Below are 22144 nucleotides of genomic sequence, written 5' to 3' on the forward strand. Positions count from 1 at the left end.
AAGCTATGTGATATCAATTGGTTTCACTTATTGGTAAACAGATGCTTTTTTCAAAAGCTGACATCTCTGTCTGGCTGTCTTTCAATCAAGCAACGACATACATTTGTCTAGCAGTAGATTTTGTTAATGAGTACACTACTTAGATCTGAGAAAGCTGATATTCAAGTGGTATCCTAGATGTTGATTTCTAAAAATATAAGCTCTTGTTCCTTAATAGCTCTTATTTAAAATATCTATTTTGAAACAACTTTTGTATTTTCAGTTGCAAATTTTATTCTATCAATTAGAATTAGAAGCTTCTTAGAATTTCCTTAAAATTCAGAAATACTAAGCTGACTGTAAGTTTAAACAAAAAATAAATCTTAAAGACAATTTCTTTTATCATATGAAATACTGTCTTCCAGGGTACAAATGGCAACATTTAAAAAGAATGCCAAGGAGAGAAATTAAATCATTAATCCACCTAAAAGGTGACAGTTGTAGCTTGGAAAAATTAGCATGCATATAGACAATGCAAATTCATTTTTGCATCTGTTTACATTCACATGCATTTACATTCACATTCAGATAGATGATTCTTCAAGCATTTGGATTCTGCCAAGTATGTTGGGAAAATTGGAATGAGAATAACCACAGTACAGCTGAAAAAATGTGTAGTTTTTGTGCTACCTGTCTATGATGGTGCACAGATATTTTTTTTCTGTCTCTTGGGAGCTGCTGTCTTTAGAAGCATGAAACACGTATGTTCTCCACTCAGTTGATTCCTGAACATATTTATTCATAAATATGGTGTACTGACGTTATTGTACACTCATAGAGGTGTCTCATTATTTGGGATTATTGCATATAGTACTATGCTGTAACTTACATACTTCAGAGTAATAAAACGTCTACAACAGGTCACTGCAAGATACAGGAGGACAGAATAAAAGTTTCAATAATTTGCTTTAGGAGGGGCAGTAAGTTAGTTTAGTTTATGTAGTGGCCTTCATCCAGCTTGCACTAGGGGCTTATTCACAAATCTTTCAGCTAAAGCTGTGTCAACTGAAGAAGATCTATCCAGGAGTCACTGCCTAACACCTCCCTGCTGGAAGTCAGGTTCTATACAGGTGCTCCCGTACCTCTTCAGAGAAAATGAATAATGTGAGCAGAGGCAGTGACTTATGTTTCTCTGTCTTTCTGATTTGAGAGTGTTTGCAGGAGCCAGCGACTTGCTAGGGCCATACCCTCTGTACCCTCCAGAGAGGTGAAGCAAGGAAAAGAGAGGGAAGACCAAAGGCGCTAGCTGAAGGAGACGTATAAGCAAGTCCGACCAGTTCAGGTAGATTCGGTTGTCACCACCAGCAGACTATGAGACTAACGTAAAGGTTTAGGAATAGGTACCTCAGTGAATATCCCTGTCTCTTCAGCAGCCTGTCTGCACGCCATTCTGCAGGAAAGTACAAGCCAGGTGCAGGGCGGCTGTGGAACATCCTGGCACAGTCTAGGTCAGTAAAACTTAACAGGAGCACAGGAGCACTGGATTTTAAGCCTTAGGACCGTGAAACCATCTAAGTTACTTAAAGTAAACCAGCCATATAGTTTAATGCCTTTTTCTGCAACCTGTGCTTAATAAACTGCATCACTGAATGAACTGCACTATCATGGCCTCGTGTTTCAAGCATTTGAAGACACAGAAAGACAATGAATTCAGTGCTTCCTTGGCCGTTATGTTAAAACGTGTTGTTTCTTTCTCAATCAAATGTCTGGTTTTAAGTGCCATTCACTCTTCCTTCTACGTGCTGCCACCTTCCACATCAAGAGCATGTAGTGAGGATGGTTAACACCCTGTGATCAAATTTCTCCTTGATCTTCTTTTTAATAATAAAGCTAAACAAACTAAGCTTATTATTAGTCTTCCAGACTAATTAGAATTCTTCCAAGTCTTCACAGAACAGCCGTTTGACATTCTCCTGCATCCATTTTTTTCATTCTCTTCTGATACAACAAACACGAAAAAACAAAATATAGGACCTCTTCCATCCTGTAGGTTTGCATCTAAAATCCCAATCTACAGAAAATACATCACAGGCAGAGTGAACGGCCACAAAAGGACAGTTTATCAGGCTTTCTATGCGTTTCACATTCTGAAATAACTTTTAAACTGGAGACATTTTTTCCACTCCTCTACCTTCTAAAGCATTTTATGGATGTATAATTATATAGTTTAACACAAAATTATAGTAATCAAGCATATGAGGTGGATTGTTCTGTAGTTTGAACACAGAAGTGCCATTTAGAATGAAGCTGGGAAACTACACTCACTGAAATCAATGGAAAAATCCTGTTGATTTCAGTGGCCTGAATACTTAGCATTTTTAATTTACCAGAGACGGGTTAACAGCAAAATAGTATTTTTTTTCAGGATGTTTTTTTGTCCTTATTGTGCTACATAAGAATGTAAGAATGTTCACACATTTAAAAAAAAAAAAAAAAGACAGACATTGAATACCGATGAAGGAAACTCACCATAAACGTGCAAAACCCTATCATTTTACCTGCAGACTTTCATAGACAATTTGAAATTATAGGCATTACTAATGTAGAATACTATTTTTGCCACAGAGGCAAAATGCAGGCTGTAGCACTGAGAATTTTGGGTTGTTTATCTTGTCTTAACCTCTGCTTTTATTTATGGCAAAATTAATTCAGCCCAGCATTTCTCTGCTTAGCTCTTTAAAATGGAGACTGTCATTCCTACCAGATTTCCCATATAAAGCGATTTGATAATATGTACTAATTTCCAAAATGAATTAGCTGAGACATAAAGGCTGTTTATAATTAAATTCAATTCTGCACCAAGCTCCGGAAATACAACAGAATTTTTTCCAATACATCAATTATTATCCCATAAGCCAATTGACCCAAATATTTTCTTTTCATTTAATATAGGTGTAGTCCTGTTTTAATCTAACCGCACACAACATTTCATATGAAGCTGTGAAAACTCTCGACCCCTAATAATACGATGTGTCTCTTGTTCCCACAACAAGAAAAAAGAGCACCTGTATGACTTTTAAGCCACAACACTGAAACATTTGGCAAGAGATCAAACAGAATAGCATTGTTTTTGATTGTTATTCGTTTATGTGCTGCCAAAGCACATTATACTGCTTTTAAAAAGTGTCGTGTTGATTACCACTTCCAAAGAATATTACATTTCTACAGGTGATGAGTTCTGCTTCATCGTCTCTGTCAAAAATGAACACTTGCATTGTTAATACTCTCTCTCATAGGGTCTGAAACACATAAAGGAGGCTTACAAAGTTTGTCAAAAATATGACTGATATTATTTAAGTGGTAGTTTTTGTTGGTATAAGAACTAGTAAGCTTAATCTAAATAGCACCTAGGCAGGTGTTGATGATGTAATTTTCTAGTTTTCTAAAAGACTGTGGGTCTGAGAAAGCTATGACTGACAGATAATTTATCAGTGCATTTTCAGTCAAGCCCAGAAAACTCCTTCCAAATGAGCAAGATACTTATGTGTGTGAATGGTTCCATTTTATTTGTATGAATGAAGTTGTACATGGGAATCGGTCTTTTGGTGAACTGGGTCTTCAGCTGTCAAATTTTCTGACTAGCCACATTTTCAGAAGTTCAACACAAAATCCATTTACCTATACATAAATTAAGATTATTCAGACATTCATAGCTACGCACCTACATAACTTGCAATTACAGTACACCTATGATTTTTTGGACTTGTTAGGTTGGAATCTGCCCATTGCTCTCCCAAATTACAGGGCATGTGCCTCTTGACTAAAGACTTAAGAAGTGTCTATTGAATAAAATTAAAATACAGCATTTCAACACTAATTTATACATTGTAGCTGTAAGTCATTTTCATGAATAGAGTTAAGTGTATCTTCTTATAAAGCAAGTGTAGCTTTCATGGCTAGATTATGTCTTTTGGGTCAAAACGAAGAATACTTCGGTGAACAAATTACTATGACATACAGAACACCAGGAAGGATTTGTGATGAAGCATAAAATAGGCTAGTTACCAAATTTAATAAACAATGCAGTAACTGAGGTTTTCCAACTAAAAGCACTTTATGCAAAACAGGCAACAACATTGTGAAACAATGAGATCTGTCCTTTCAAAACAGATCTTCTTTTGTTTACTTTTAAATATAAAAAAGCAACCTCAAACTTACAAAAATGCATTGCTTCCATGGACCTATGAAAGCTTTTTCTGACTGCACATTTTATAGTACGAAATAGAACAGAAAAAACGCGTAGTTTCTCAGTAGTCCAAAGCTGTCGAAGATTTAAGCAAGACTTCAAAGTATGAGCAGGACATTATAAAGTGGCGCCATAAGTGTAGTGAAATGGTGCCATAAAAAGCTGTCTTAGGTGGTTTGCAAAATGAATAAAGTTATGATTCTTGTCCAACAGAGTTTCTAATCTTTGAGACAACTAAGTATGAAAAGCAATGGGGGAAGAGAAAATGAAGATCACAAAGAGAATTACCATGTGGTCTCTTAGCCACAATATGTTTCCAGCTGCCCAAACCACATTGTTGTAACAAGTGAAAACCTATAACACTTATATTTTTCAACAGGGTTTTTAATAAGAGCCAAAATTTGTACGTTCATCACACAAAGCTGGTAAAGCAAAACAATTTAGCAGAGATTGTTCAAATTGAAGTGATCTCATTTTTTCCTACTACCGTTAGGTTGCTCTTGAATTTTAACAGAAACTCACTGTCATTTTTATATGAATCAAAAGTTGAGAACATATGTAGAGGCAAACAAAACTCACACCAAAACATGTGCTGGAGAAATTTCTGAAAATGCAAACTTTGCACGGTTGTTTTGAAATAGAAACGAGCTGGCCGTTTGATTTTTTTTTTTTTCATAAAATGTTTGTTCTTTTACGTGGATTTCATCAATGGGAGTGACTTTTGGTAGGCAGCACTGAACCTCCAGTTGCTGGAAAATGGGAAAAAATAATAATAAAAAGAAAAGAAGTTTTTACATATGCCTTTTGTATGTATCTCCATCTTCCTGCAACCTGACATTACATTTCAATTCCAAGTGATGCCTCAGGGTCCCTAATCCTGAAGATACCCAAAATGAAATGTAATAATAGATTACAGCCATTTCTAAGAGGTATGTTACAAATTCAAGTTCTGGTGATTACTTTGATTAGTCTACATGTCTTCCGTAGATCTTAGTTACTACCCATCCCTTATGCAAACAAATAATTTGTTAAATTATTCCTCTTTGTGAAGTTTCTTGGGAAAAAGGTACAGTTCTCAGAACCATTCTTCATTCAGCATTGCAGACTAGCAACAAAACATTGTACTAAAATAAAAAATTGGGGTGGTGAAATACTGGGCTCACTAAAATTCATAATGAACTTCAGCCACTTAGAATTTTATTCAGACTATTTGCATTGGATATGTAGATTATTTAGTAGGCTCTTTAATCTTTCTATTGTACTAGTGTAATTCTAAAATTAATCGTTTCTATAAATACATTTGTAAAAACAAATTTTCATTTGTGTACATAGTTAAACCACACAATTAGACCTGATCTGCTCCTACCATTCCAACACAAAAAGAAGTAAAAAATACATATACTGGAGTATCATTGAAAATTAGCTTAAACACAGTCAAAATACATTTATTGACTAAAACTTTCATGTTTTCCGTAAGAAGTCAAAGATTTCTTCAAGAGACATATACTTTCTATCAAAAATAGCTGAATACACAATCTTGTTTAAAAAATGCTGCAAGAAAATTTCAGCCAGACAGAAGGCATAGTTGTACTCATCAAAAATAGATATGCATAAATGAAAGCACACTATGTCTGTTCAGAAAACAAGCTGGTTTTGGACAAATCTAACAACCAAAGTTTAACAAATGATTTTCAGAAAGTTAGGGTTACCTATTACATTCTAGAGCAAGCTCACTTACACTGAAACAGATCAGCACAACCAGAACTATTTATCCCACACATTTAATGAATGGTTTGGGGGGAAACACCTTTTATTAACTGTTATAAGCCAAAAATGGGATCACAGTCACAGTACGCAGGTTCAGATCTAATTTCCTTAAAAGATAGTGGACATCTAGGTGTATTCATCAGAAACGTTAAATGTCAGAGCCTGCCCTGAGGATTTTTCTTCTGGGACCTATGCAAATGTGGATGCAGACCCTTCTCCTGATCTGTTCTGGCCAGCCGTTTTCACAGAGTTTCAGAGTAAGATAAAAGAAAACTCAAAGGAATAGATGACCTCATGAGATTTCCACTCCTCAGGGTAGAAGCCTACTAAGAGCAGTTTATGATATTTCCCAGATGTCAAAGCCATAATGAAAGCCTTGCATTGACTAACTTAATATAACATGAACGAGTACCTCCAGACTCCATTGACTTGGCCAACATCAAGTTTGCATTTAAAGATCTTCAAAAAGCCAAAATCTGAGTTTATTTTCCACAAATCTGTGTGCAATGATTCTACAAAATATACAGTTTACAGAAAACATTTCACATTTCTTTCCAGCATGCATCTGTTTTAATTAGCTGAATGTGATAATGGAACTGCGTTACTTTTCAGGTTTCTAGCATTTAAACCAAATATTTTAGTTCACAAGGACGGGAGCTGCTCTGTGGGATATTTCTGTGGCAGGTGGCAGCCTGCTTTCTTTCAACACACACCATGCACGCATTCATTAAGAGAAAAAAAAAAAAAAGAGAATGCACTGAATAAATTCCAATTTGGCATGATTATGTGATGTGTGGCCTCGTGTGCATGGAAACTCTCACCTATTGGCACTTGCAATTTTAGTATCATGTAATTAAATTGATTTTTTTGTCAAGTCAGTTTTAAACTATGTCTTTGAGGTAAAAGGCCAGTGCATTAATCCACTGTGGTATTTATTATTTAAATACTAATCAAGAGGTCAATTAATGTTTTCATTGCATTTGTAAATGAGGAATGGAGTACTGCTCAGAGCTCTTGGGAGAGTCTACTGTTAAACAGGAATCTGATTTCATTCTTCTTTTCAAATGGCCCTAAATGTATTTATTATACAGCTCTTACCTTCTAGACATTTTGCAGTTCATGCGAGTGGAGTGTTTCACTTGAACTCTAATCCCTATACTGCACATCCAAAAGCCCAAACTTCTCAAACACGCTAGGATTCTCGTTCCATTCTTCAAGTCCAGATCTATTTTGCAGTAAAAGGATTTGATGAATATACAGCTGATTTAATTATAAGAATGAAAGTCTCTCCACATGCCAGACATGAACTGGGAAGTTTCTATTTGTGTTCAGTATTGAATGGAAGGGAAATCAGGTCAGCAAAGGATGATTAGCCACTTTGCTAAAATTGATTCACGTGTATGGAAAACCAGCTTTTGATATATACATTCCTGAGTTAACTAAACACCTATATAAGCTCTGTTTTCCCCATTCATTAGGGCTTACATTATTGAATGCATTTTGTGTTAGAGCCAGGCTTCCAGTTCCCTTATCCTATGGGAACCAGACTTGAACAGCTACTTCATCATGTAATGAAACTCCAGACTGCTCTAAAGTGATCATGGTGTAACTTACTTCTCCTTATGGTTATCTGTTTCACTATAAACTCTATGATTCTCCTGGCCCGGAAGCGTGCTGGCTGTCTCAGCTAGGAGCAGAGGTGCCAGATGTCAGCATAGGAAAGGACTGGTTCAAGGTCTTCATCCTAGCACAGTCTTGCTCAATGTCTCTCTGGCATCTGTTACTTTTCACTCTGTTGCCTTTGGTCTCTTGTGCGAAGTGGAAAAATCAGATAGAGAGACACTGTCAAATGAGGTTCTATGAAGGATACTTAGAACTTTTTTAAGAAGTGATACTTAATTTCTTCCTGCTGCTGCATTTAGGAACAAGGTTGATTAACCAGATAAAATCTGATTTCATTACTGCCTCTAATGTTATACAAGCAAGGAAGAGCTATAGACATGGCCTAGAACCTCTTACATTGTTCAAATGCATTCTAAGTTATGTCTCCAGTATTATGTGGACTAATTGGGCAGTTAGAGTGGATTTTTTAATCTAAATGAATAACAGTAAGTAATGGCAAGCAAAATATGTTTCACCGTGACATCTTAGTGACCCAAACTAGTTTTCAAAACGCCATAGAATACAGTTTAGCAGGCATCACTACTATATTGGTAACACAGAAAGAGAAATACACACCTACAAGAGAGAGTTTGGGAAGAGTTCTAAGAATTACAGACCCTCAGAATATGAACTGTACTCCAATAAAGAGGAGAGTAGGACCCAAGCTGACCATCAAAAAAGAAATGGAAAAACCCACAAACACTGAAGAACAGGGAACATGACTGAACTCTGTACTTCTACTGAAAGAAGACAGAAAATTTCCGTCATGTACTTTGTGTAAAACAGGCCCTTTTACTCAAGTCAAGTTGCAGACTGTCTGCCTCATCTTTGACCTTGCTCATCTAGTCCTCATCTCTGATGTATGAAGTGAGAAGTGAGGTGCTGAAATGCAAATAGGACTACAAATGATGATTGCGTATGTGCATGTGATGCTGGGACCTTCAAAGAGGGTCTAAAAGCAAATCTATTACAGAAATCCGGCATTACTGCTACTCATCAAGACAGGCATGCACTCAGGGTAATCAAGTAGGTTGTCTATCGCTTAGTAGAGGTAGTTAATTGACAATTCTCCACATCTATTTGAAGAAGGGTGCTTAATAATAGGATTTTCTGTCTTTGTATAAGGGATGCAGCTTCTTCACTGAGCAACTGACTTTTCTTTTTTTTTTTTTTTTGCATTGGACTTTTATCTGGAACTGAAGCTTTGAAGTCTAGGGTCCTGCTGTCAGGGCTTATTTCCTTTATTGCCTCTTGCTCCTTCTCAGACTAAGGCAATATAAAAATTGAAACCGACAATTTTTCATTACAAATATATTTTTCATAGTTTTTGAACTTCATATTCAAAGGTTTCTTCTTACAGGAAAAGAAAATCACATGTTTAGTTTATATTACAGCAACACCCAAAATCTTACTTTGAGCCAACTGCAATATGATGCTCTTAAAAGGACAATTTCTGCTCCAGAGGCCTTCAAATTTTATGTTATTTCTAACAGTTCTATTTATGAGTATGCTGAGCACTTCGCCAAGATGCAATCTGACAAATGAGGTACCGAATACGACTACTGCTAATTAGCAGCTATTAACAGCTGAAACGCGGTACCCATGCCTCAATGCCAACAGAGAGAAGGGCTGCCTACATGATGCGAGGTTATTCACAGGGTTTCACTGGTTCCCAAAGAAAGTCTATTGTTGTTGGCACCCACGCTGTAGGGACAAAGATCTTATCGGCTGTGTGCAGGCACTAAGCCATCCTGACAGATGGTTTCTGTTGTGGGTAGAGCATGTGTGTTGTATGCAATATGTTAGGGCAACGATGCTCACTTTGGACAAGCGAAGTGTCTGCCTTACCTGTTTTTTCCAGACTGCCATTACTCAGTTCTGAAGTCGATGCATTTTATAAACCTGCTCATACAGAGATTTTCAGTATTCCTGGACTTTGCAGAGATCTTGAGAGGTAAGGGGGATAACAGTAATGACAATCCCATCACCACCTTTCATCCTTCAGCTAGAAGAATCCAGTAGAATAAGCCAAAAAAATTTTGGTAGGCCTGCCAAGATTTGTAAATATGTCAACAAGGGGAGGAAACCCTGCGATAGTCCCTGTGCTTGAATGAAAAGCACATGTGTGGACAATTGAATCTCTACTGCTTTCAAGGGAGAGAGCTTTCTGTGTAACTGCTGCTGTACTGTGGCAAAGTAGTTTAATAGACTGGAGGTATTTTAGCTAGATGTACTTACTTCCCAGTGAGAAAGAGTACTTTACTGAGAGCACTTCTCAAATGACAGCCAATCAACTGTTGTATCTTGACATTTTGTCTCTTTAACTGCTTCACAGCAGAGAGTAAAATAACAGTCCTGGAAAAAAAATATTTTTAAGTCCCTAAAATTGAGAATGGGAAAGTTGTTTTCCTTAGAACAGTGACAATTTTAGCTTTCTTTCAAATTACACAGTAATTGTGCAGTGTTGTTGGTGATGAATAAATAATACATGACTAGTACAGCACATGGCATGAGAACAAATGGTTTCCTGAAGAGCCAGATCAATGAAGCCTGGTTTCCTAAGGATTTGTTTCTCGCCTCTTCTCCCAGCACCGACATTGCCGCAATTTGGCGCTCACTCTTCTCATGATCTCTACAATGTTTGCAGTGTAATGCACTGTCATCAGTTCTCCCACAGTCTTCCTTGCACACTGTAACATCTCAGCTCTCTCCTGTGTCTTCTATTTACTGCTTTGGAGATGTTGGCTGGCCAGGAGTCAGCCCAAGCGATAGGCAGTCCGCAGCTACAGATCTGTTAATTTGTCAGGCAGACCGAACAGAATGGGACCTGCCTTTTGGAGAAATAGTAAGATCTTCCTCTTCTCTGTCAAAGTTAGTTGACATTCAAATGTTAAAAGCAGGGCTGATCACAGATGTTTTGTTCACTTAGAAGTGCAGACAAATAGACTAGTTTTGCCTTTAAATCTAAAATATTCATACTATTTTAATGTGTTATCCTACCTTTGAAGCAAGTACTGCATTAACTGTTTTGTTTTTTTCTCTTTGCTACTTAACATATCGTGTTAACGTTTTATTGACTCAAAAATGTCCGATTATTATGGTTTATGTTCTGTACAGAAGAACCTCCTGGCCCTCTTCCCTCACTTTTCGGGGGAGATTTACTTGTAAAGGCTGAAGTGCATAACAACGTTAGGGGGGCCTCAAGATTTCCAGTATATCATGCTTGTGAACATTTATTCTGTTTTCATTACTTAACTGTGCTTTCTAAAATAACTGTTATTTATCAAAATATAATGTACCTTTAATAAATATTATTTCATTTTGATTATATTTACTCTCCAACACACATTATTTGCAACCATCATTTAAAATAGGGTTTTCCTTAAGCGTATGAACATAGAAGCTCTTTCCTATGTAGTTGGAACTACATAGATCATAAATTCAAGAAAAAATTGAAACAACTATGATCAAGTTAAATTGTGAAACACAACCTTCTTATGAACCCTTGTAGTTCATTGCTTGTGGAGCTCAGTCTTATATAAGTAGAACCCAAGAGACTGTATTCTAGAGACAGAATGAAAAGCTTCTTACTGTATACCTTGCTGCGGAACATGATATAACGTCATCAGATTGCTGGTAGCTTGCTGAAGTCAGTAAAAAGAAGATGTTTTCTGATATTTGTTTCACTTGAGAAACTTATTCTTGGTTTGTATTGATTCATTCTGATGTATGGTAGCAATATCATGAAGTTTTATAACCCCTGAGTTCCAAACAAAGGTTATTTGGGAAAATTCACATATTTGTCTTATTGCTTTATGTGATTATCTATGAAAAGCACGCCTCATAATTTTTAACACAGATAGCCACATCTTTTCCATCCACTGTAGCAGTTTCAATGCTGAAACAAAATGTAAATCCATTCACTCTGAAATATGAAGGAAGAATATCTATTTCATCATTGATTTCTGTTTATGTTTACAGTTCATCAATGGAAAGTATTTCTGTAATGCAGTCATCTGTGAAATTCAACATGTTTTCATTCACAACTTCATTTGTTCTGTGTTTTGGACCAATAATGTGTGTACCTGCCTTGTAACAAAGAGGATGTGTGAAAATTAACTACTCTAAAACCTCATTCATCTTATGTAGAGGTTATTTATCTAGGTATTTATAATTTGCCTTCCGCGTTTTTGTTCTTTTTCCTAACAAAAGCATGTCTTTTAGGAGGGAGAAACCTTATTTAATCCAAGACAAAAATGTTACCATTCACTATACTGATTAAACAGATTGCTGGGCATTCGTTCCTCTCTACTCTTAGAGGTTGTTAGAAGTGTAGAGAACTGGTAGGTGCAGAGTAAATGCGATGTTCACTGCTTGCATCAGACAACTAGTCTTCTATTTGCACATCTATCTTGGTAGAATTTCTACTGATTTAAATCCAACTAGACCTATTTCCACTGGTTTCCCTATAAAATATATTTGAAAAAGAGGGGTGGAGTTAGGCAGAGGTCAGATCCACAGCCAGATGGAATTCTAGGCATGGATCCATGGAAATCTTTATGAGGCTTAATCCTTGCTTTGAGCAGTACTGAGTGAAGGACTGGGAATCGCAAGCAATACCCACTGAACTGCTGGCCACTGTGAACTGAACCACATCTTCATAAACAATTGTGAAATCATTTGTAACTCTATAGGTTAGAATAATCGATATAAATGGGACCACGGCATTTAGTAACATGCATGCAGCATTTTAGCGTGGAATAATTCAAGACAGCACTTGGCAAAGATCAACAGGCCCAATCCAAGTAAATTTAGCCATGCCAAAGGGGGTCTTTAATGAGATTTGGATCCTGTGTAATTAACTTTTGCCAAAATAATGCTACATCTACTGGCATTTCATACAAATCATAATGGTTTCCCAAAGATGTAAAAAATTATATCCCAGTATTTAGTGTTCTTATTTTTCAACTGCCTAAAAAAGAAAAGAAAGCCCCAAGAATTTTCTTGATAAATCCTTGCATTCTTATTTATAAGTGGCAGCTAATAATACAATCCCTTCAATACTCCACTCGCTTGAATATAATGAAAATCTCTATGGAGATCATTTAAGAAAATGAATGACATAGAGCTACCACATAAAATTGAGCATATCCTGAATGGTCTTTCTGAAAGAGGTTTTTGATATATATCAGGTGTTACAGTAAAATCTCTTTAGTGAATTAGAATTTTCCATCATATCACACCGAGAGCCATACAATGTGGAACAAAAAAGTATTATGCTTGATTTGGTAGTCAAGAGGAATTTCTATCTATAAATGAGAAACTGACTGAATACAACACATATACCAGGTACCTTTGGGAACATAAAGCTGTGAAATGTAGGTGGAGGGTACTGGTACAGTTAATATCTGCTATTTGAGTATTATATTAATAATTAAATATTAAAGAATTTAATTGTTTCAAATCCCATCTGGTTCCTGCCTGCACATGGAAGGATACATTGCAAATAAAAACAATTTCAGAATGACACAAAGTCTGTGCAGGAAACTCCTGCTTACTCCTTTTATTCTGTGGCATTTTGGGGCTTCTTATTTGAATATTGTGTATTTAACTGACTAGTTTCTCTGCCATTTCTTTCTTATGCTAGAGGAGGTTGAATTAAAGTATATTTAAAATGGGTACTTGTGTTGAACGTAGGCACATTAAATTAGAAAAAAAACACATACAGGAAATCATTCTCAGATTAGTTAAGTATTGAAGGCATGCTGACCTAATTTTTTTGCATCCTTAAGTTTTGCTGAAAGACCTTTCAGCACTAAAGCACTGACGGATCAGCTGCAGTGGGACTATTTTAAAGAACATTTATGTGGTAGGTCCCTTTACAGTCTTTAAAATGTTGACCAATAAATACTTAATATGATAAGATTTTATTTACTAAATGATATTAATTTAGTACATTTAATGTTGTTCCATGTACAATTTTATATTTTGATAAACAGCATTTTAATCCTTTCAAATAACAACCTTTATAATGAAATGTATAAAATGGTAACATCATAGATAATATACTTTACTCAGCATTTACTCAGGTTATTCTCTGAATGCTCTTAATCAAAGAATCCATTGTTTTGGAAAAGATAATAAGGTGTGTTATTGTTTTCATTTAGTAGCTAATACTAATATGGAAGATGTTGTGGTAATAGACTCAACTTTAAGGAAAAGGTATCAGCTGTGGAGAATTTTTTTTCATTAATGTCCCAGGAAAGCAGTGTTTGCTGTGCTAATGGCAGCATGTTTTAGGTAAGTCTATTAATTTAATATCCTTGCCAGAATAAAGAAGAAAATCTGTAAAGAAAATAAAATAAAGGGTCTGGTATTGTATGATGTATGATAAAAACATTAGAATAAGATTTCATTTCCCAAAAGAAGGTAATCCTTTCTTCTTCTCTGAGAAACTATTTAAATGAGGTCTCATTAGCCTTAGTGGTTGGTGCTCAAGGTGTGCTGCTAGGTTTGCTAACCTTTTGATTAAATCCCCAGAGGTCTCTGACCTAGTTCTTCTGTGCTGACCATCTAAAATATGTTCTGATGCATACTGTTGTTAAGGTAGTCCCAGAACCAGTATAATTAGTGAGCCTTAAGCTATTTAGAGCTTGAAAAGGCGAGAAACCATTCATACGGAAACTCACACACTTGGTGTCTCTTCAGATGAAATCAACCATCATCAGTGCAACCCTGGGAGCCTTTAATATACCTTATCGGACTACCTTCCTATTTAATTCTCTTGCAGGGTTGCTTAAAAAATATTGAAGTTTATCAGTAAAAGAAATTGTGAAGACAAGAATGAAGGCAGAGTTGGATGTTATTAATAATGGTGCAAAGGAAGGACAAAAGAAATTGTAATTATCAGTGCTTTTTCAAATGTAATTGTTATTTACCTCTGTCGTGAATAGAAGATGCTCACATGTTATTAAAACAATTTGAGTTTTGGTAGGTTTTCCATATACTGTAAAGAAGTAGTCACCTCTGACTAAATAGAAAGAAAGTTTCTCCAGGCTTTGTTTTGAGCAGTGTGCCCTGAACCTTACAAATCATGCAGGTCAAGCTGCGGCTTGTATATCATTCTGATTTATAGAACCACAGAATCATAGAACGGTTTGGGTGGGAAGGACTTTAAAGATCATCTAGTTCCAACCCCCCCTGCCATGGGCAGGGACACCTCCCACTAGACCAGGTTGCTCAAAGCCCCATCCCAACACTTCCAGGGATGGGGCATCCACAGCTTCTCTGGGCAACCTCTTCATTATAGAGCAGTGTGTGCTTCACACTGACCTAAGAGCCCAGGAAACAGGTAGTGACTCGGTGGCAGCTGGTGTCTGGGAGCTCTCACTTCAGCTGAGACCAGCTATGCCTTTCATCTGCTGCAATATATTTTCTGCATGTCCTCTTCTCCTCTCCTCTCTGCTGTATCTGCTACCGACAGAGCTGCTTCTGAATCTGTGTTTGACAAGTACAGCCAGGAAAATAGTGGAAGGGAAAGTGAGGGATGAGGGCTGGCGGGGACCTTGGGGGAAGGCCAGAAGAAGTGAGTGCCATACAGACCAACAGCAGGAAAAGCAAGAGGGTAACTCTGTGGCATGCCAGCCCTCCGCCATTCCCTTACATTGGACCAAGATGCTTGATAAAGAGCAAGAGTACAGGCCCAGGACTTACACACTTATCTGCAGCATTTCTGGGGCTGTACCCCAAAATATACTATCTCCGAGCTTAGAGCCTCTGGTGTGGTGGTGCATGCGTGTTAGCAGGTGTTTGAAGAGGAGAAGGAAACAAAGACAGTGTTTTATCAGCTCATCACTCCTTCCTACCTCTTCTGCTCTACGTACATGGGGACATGTAGAGAAGACCTTTTCTCTGTCCAGAGTAGTACAGAGGGTAAGGGGGGACAGAAGAACGTGAAAATTGATCATGCCCCTTTATGCCTTAGGATGAAAATTGAGGATAGGAAGCAATCTCATGTGTTGGTTAAGAAATTCTTTAACCAAGAGATCTGCAGTATTATTTTTAAAGAAACACATATCAGCACCTGTAAATCAGAAGACTGCATACAGTGTCATGTCACGACTCTCCGCAGCTTATAACCAGCTCTCTAATTGGACTTCTACTTGAATACAGAAAAGTACAGGAAACATTCAAACTGTTCCAGTCCCTCTCATTTTCATTCCCAGACTTTCATTTTCCTTCCATCCATACTATTTTCTTCCTTGCCTGCTTGTAGTGGCACTAAGAAGCCAAGCTCACTGTCTCAGCAGGAAATACTGACTAAATTGTTTATAAGGAGCCCTTTTGAAGGGAAAAGGCAGGCTAATCACTTAGGCTGTAACTCTCCACTGTTGCTCCATTATAGTAGAATAGACAAGTGGCCAGTGGGTATTTACAGTTCTTCACCCACTGACTCCTGCGTAACACTTATCTAAAAATATTCCACTTATATGCAATATTCCACTTTAATCCAAACTACAGATTCTTTTGCAAGAGAGGCTCATTATAATCCAAGTCCCAGACGTGACTGCATACTCTGTGTGCATATGTTGGAATCAGGTGGTTTCAGAAGAATCCAGAATAATTCTTTTTTTCCATTGATATCATCTGGTAAAAGTCTAAACAAAACCCACTTATTCTGAGATAGTGGAAAAACAAATTCAGAAGATGTTTTTATCTATTTATTTAAAAAGCCTTTCTCGCAAGAGAAAGACTTAAAATTTAACTTTAACCATACTGATAAATGAGAGATTTTAAATCCACTTTTTCTATTATTTGTGTGTTCTAACATAGACCTGAAAGTATGTTCTTTACCCCTACTGGAAAAGACAAACAGATAAGCAAGGAAAAAATATAATTAATATCTCCATACCTTGCAGGACTGAAGTCTTCACTCTCTTGGTAAAAAAAAAGAAAGAAACTACATTTCAAGAGCTAATAGAGGACTTAGGATCCTATGTTGTTCTAGTTGGACTCATGCCCTTAACTCAGGTTTTAGTAATTTTTTGAAATGAATATTATTTATTGGATTCATTGCTTGCTGAAGGAAATGGACTGTAGTTGTATGGGCACTGGGTCAGCCTTACCATGAACAGATGTGTTATGGCTAAAGGGAAATTAATATCGGCAGCAAAATATTGTAGCGAACCACAATTTCTCACTGTATTTAGTTCAAGCTGTGTCCTGACGGATGCACACCACTTTCTAACACTGCGCTACCCTGCCAGCACCACTGCAGAGCCTATCGCAGGGACACAGTTTTAGGAATGCTAACTCAGCCATTTCAAACTGCATCACTTTGATACACTTGTCTGCCTAAATACAGCCGTCCTGCTTTGATCAGGCTGCCAAAATAAATGTGTCATGACGCTTTTTCTTTATCTCAGTTCAGCTTCTGGACAGCAGATTTTCAGAGCATCTGCGACTACAAAAAGACCTTAACCTTAATGCAAGGACATTTTCCAAGCAAATAAGTAGAAAACTCATAAAGATACCATCTGGGTAATTCAAAAGAATTAATGATTCAGATTTTAAAAGTATGTGCATCCACTCTTCAGAGAACTTTTATGGACCTATTAAGAAAGAGATCTCACTACGTATATTCTGTTTAGGTATTATATTTACAGACATGTGGGTTTAAAAAAAAATCACTTATCCTCTCTATTCTCTTCTCCTCTGAGTCCCTGCTCTCTTGATAATATTTGTAGCTGTTTTGGTTTGGATCAATACACACAATGTTGGCAAGCACAGAAACACAGACAAGCTAGCCTGGCACACTTGTGTGTATATGTTTGAATAAGCTTATAATTAACTTATATTGAATTTATATATAAATTAATTGTTTATAAAGCACCTAAACAATAGAAGTATATTCTCGCATGTTTGTATGGCAAAAGCACATTCCTGTCAATAACACTAGGGCTCTACAACTCTAGGCTGTGCTCCTGGAAGAAAGAGCAAAGAGCTCCTAATCTCAGTGGTGCTTTTTATCTTTTTCTGGACAGGTAAAGCCTCTGCGTTCTGGAGTTTAAGGGCAGCCACACAATCTTGCTTTTCCTCACATCTTGTAAATATTAGTTTTTCAAGGAACATTTTTGGCCCAGAAAATAGTTAGCTTCAGGTAGCTTAAGACCAACAAAGTTTTGGTTTTTGGGTTTTGTGGGGTTTTTTTGGTAAAAGTTCTTACATTGCAGATTCACAGACTGATTGAGGTTGGTAGGGACCTCTGGAGGTCATCTTGTCCTGTCCTCCTGCTCAAGCAGGGACACCTAGAGCTGGTTGTCCAGGATCACGTCCAAGTGGCTTTTGAATATCTCCAAGAATGGAGACTCCACAACTTCTCTGGGCAACCTGTGCCAGTGCTTGGTCATCTTCACAGTTTTCTGATGTTCAGAGGGAACTGCCTGTGTTGCAGTTTGTGCCCATCACCTCTGGTCCTCTCACTGGGCACCACTGAAAAGATCCTGGCTCTATCCTCTTTGGACCGTCCATTTAGGTATTTGTATATATTGATGAGATCTCCACCTGTTATTACAAACTTTAGTGAACTTTTAACTCAGTATTGTCTATTCTTAATAAGCTAAAAAATGGCTCGCTGTGGTGATGTGCTGAAATGAAGCCTAGATTATGACTTCCCAGCTGTTAGCAATGTGTTACAATTAGTCTCGCTTGTTAAGAAAAATGCACACCTCTACCTAAAGGCACATTTCCTCTGAAAGTTCTTCACTTCATTATAAAGACTTCCCTTTGGGATCGTTATACTGTTTACCTGGCTTGTATACCCCTACAAGATTTTGAATTTCTTTTTTTTTTCCTCCAAATATTCAATAAATTCTTACAGAGCACCCAAAATGGGGGGGGGGGGGGGGAAATCAAATGTTCAGTGTGATATCTGTATCAGCTTTATTTTTAATTTAATTTTTTTAGAGAGGTTTTACTTAATTTCTCATTACATGCTATCTGATTGCTTTGATTATGTTGTGAATATAATTTTATTAAGTAGTTCTTAATAAACCCAGAATTAGAAGTATTTACATTTATGCATATAAATTTTGCATAAAAATCCAGTTATCCCATAGGTGATATTGTATGGTCAAGAACTGAAAATTATGTTGACAACAATTTATGTGCATATTTTGCAACAATATGCACACTATTCCCACAAATACCTACACTATCTTTTCCAAATAAGCTTTCTTTCTATTTTGTCCATTTGATAATAGTCTGGAAGGTATAACTAAACAGCTACAATTTTAGAGGAAAAAATAACCCCCCAAGCCATTTTCAGCCTCCTGTGATGTACTTACTGTTCATTAAAAATGGTCTGTAAACTCTACGTAATACCTGAACACTGCACAGTAGCTTTTTTTCCAGAGAAACAGGCATCTTCCTCCCCCTCCTGACTTTTATGCTAAATTTGCTGTTTGTGGTTTTGTAAGAAACCTAGAATACTAACTTTGTAATCACTTGATCAGTAAGTTCATGATCCTTTCACCTTCCTTTTCCTTTCTCTTGTGCTTCCAGTCAAAGTTCATCATTTCCATTGATGTGAAGACTGCAATATTATCCATTTTGTTATTAAGCAAAAAAAAATAAAGAAAAATAGTCTACAAATGAAATTATGAAAGGTCTCATTACACATCAGAGTACAGGGAAATAATCTTACCAAAACGAAACAAATAATACTTTGCTATCCAAAAGTTTAAATCTACTGAAAAGCAATTTGGTTTCCCTTGGACAATGCTTACTCCTAACAGAAAGAGCAAAATCTTATGTTTGGTTTTGCACTAACCCAGAAACAAGACAGAGAAATTTATTCTGCTAAAGACTGGACAGACATAAATATGGAAAACAGTTTTTCAGTGGTTTTTGAGTGGGTAAATTATGAGTGCTTGAGTGGGCTGGTTACTCCATTCCAAGTTTTGCCAAATTGCAAGCTTCTTTTCCTGTTGGATATTCAGAAATTAACCATGAAATTAGGGAAAAAAAGAAAGAAAACAGGAGAACGAAGCAACTGGAGTTTATTACCTCACAAAAGCCATCTGATGGACTAAATGGAACAGCCTAAGAAGAGGCAGAGAATCTAGTCAAAAAGCTAGTGCAGATTTGGAAGAGATTATTTCATAATAATCATAGTTTGACAAAACATAAAATTAGAGTTCTGCCTGTATTTAGGAGTGAAAAATAACTTCAGATTTTCTGCATTAAAGAAAGCAGCAATGAGTTTTAGTAGTAATTTTTCACTGCCTTTTAGGAAGTATCAGACAGAAATCCTATAAATATTATATTGTCCAGTAAATTTTAAGTTGTACCACAGAAAAATGTCTCCTTTCTTATGTAAGGGTCACTGAAAATCAGTATATATCCTTCTAAAAAGCTCTCTACAATGTTTTAACACTTGTAGGTGATGGTTCAGCTTGCTAGGGTTTATGGATGAGTACAAGAATCACACACACAAAAAGCACTAAAATAAATAAATATATTTCTGGTATTGCTTCCAGAACGGTATGATAAAAATAACTTCTGGATCTTCTGATAGATGTTGACTTTCATATTCTTCTTCATTGTTGATCTATAAAAGCTGTGATTCTGGGACAAGAGTTGCAATTATAGACAATGCTAAAAGAAGAGATAAATTTTGATGGGAAATCCTAATCTGATAGATTCTTTGGGTTTTTTTAGACTCTCATGGATTGGGTTCAACACTGTCTCCCACAACATTTATTGAATATATTCCTATATCCAAGCTGGGACATTATGCTCTGGATGGGTGCACCACCAGATAGGTAAAAACTTGATGAATCATCATCTCAGAAGGTAATGGTACCGGAGAACAGTAACAGGAAGAGGGACTGCCAGGTCTGTCCTGGGACCTGGCCTGCTTAAGATCTTTATCAATGACCTGGAGGAGGTGAGGGAAGGCACACTCATTAAGTTTGCAGGCAAAAGCAAACTGACAGAACCAGTCAACAAACAGCTCAACAGCAGGGCTGCCACCTGGAGGGAGCCAGACTGGCTGGAGGAACAGGCCAACAGGAACCTAATGAAATTTAACAGGGATAAATGCAAAGTCCTGCTGTGGGAAGGAAGGAAGGAAGGAAGAACCCCCTGTATCCATACAGGCTGGGGAGTGCCAGGCTGGGGACCAACTCTGCTGGGAAGGCCCTGGGGCTCTGGGCCAGCAGCAAGCTGAGCATGAGCCAGCAGCCTGCCCTGGCCGTATGAGGTGGTAGATCAAGGAAAGAGATTATCCCCCTCTACTCAGCACTCATCTGGAGTACTGTATCCAGTTTTGGGCCCCCAAGTACAAGAAAGACATTGATAAGCTGGGACAAGTCCAACAGAGGGTCACCAGGACATTCAGGGCTGGAGCACTTGCCTGGGAGGCTGAGGGACTGGGGCTTGTTCAGCCTGTGGACCGAACAGCCACCTACCCATACTGACAAGGAGGTCACTGGGGAGGTGGAGACACTTTCTTCACAGTGGTCCATGGGACGGTGAGATACAAGAGACATAAGTCAAAACAAAAGAGGTTCAGACTGAGTATGTGGATAAACTTTTTCCCTATAAGGACAGGCAGGCAGTGTCTGCCTCTGCCTGCCCAGAGAGGCTGTTCCAACTTCATGTTTGGAAGTTTTAAAGACCTGAGTGGATCAAGCCCTGAGCAGCCTGGTCTGACCTCATAGCTGACCCTGCTCGAGCAGGAGGTTGGACTAGAGACCTCCAATTGTTGCTTCCAACCTGAATTATCCGGTAAACCATGATCCTATATAGTAATTATTATGAAAAATGACCATCAATGCTAATATTTGAATTATAAGAAATCACATTTCAACGTTTTTCTTTTCCACAGATACTCGAGAAAGTGGACTACTTTAGACACAATAAATGAATGTTGTCATCCATACAGTGCATTTCACTGCTATACACTTAACAAGACCATGTGCATTACTAACTTCCTACTTCTTAAAATAAAACAAATTGCCTGGCTAATACAAAAGACTAACTTGCATAAGGCACCCTGACGAGGATGGGGAGCGATCTCCTCTTACCTTTCTCATCCTGTGATAATTCATACACTTTTGACCTACTGGCAGAAATTTGCACTTCTGAACATCTTCACAAACTGCTTTGCATACTTAATTCACTGAAGTGACAGCAGTGTCTGAGGGTAATTTGCTCTGTCTTTACTCTGGCTAGGAGGCCCTCAGCGGAAAGCCTCTCATCAACTCCGGGGGTTCCTGTCTGTGACAGTCCAAATGGAAAAGAGAAAGTATAATATGCTGAGAACGCCTTTGGTTTTGATTTTACTTGTCTCACGATTAATGAGGAACACATGAACTCAAGATTAAAATGCTCATCCTGGGGAATCAAATCTAGCATGCACAGCCTACTATAGCCTCTCAAACATTTAAATCTTTGTTCAAGCTCCTGTCTGAAAACTGCTCTAGA

At 37.4% G+C, this 22144-nt stretch overlaps 1 protein-coding gene across 1 annotated transcript in view; it reads right to left on the bottom strand.

Annotated features, from left to right (window-relative positions):
* The window catches only part of ROBO1 (roundabout guidance receptor 1), a 740348-nt gene that overhangs the window by 350259 nt on the left and 367945 nt on the right, over window positions 1-22144 (bottom strand). The window lies entirely within an intron of this gene.

This window comes from Rissa tridactyla, chromosome 1 (assembly GCF_028500815.1).
Source record: "Rissa tridactyla isolate bRisTri1 chromosome 1, bRisTri1.patW.cur.20221130, whole genome shotgun sequence".
Taxonomy (NCBI): domain Eukaryota; kingdom Metazoa; phylum Chordata; class Aves; order Charadriiformes; family Laridae; genus Rissa; species Rissa tridactyla.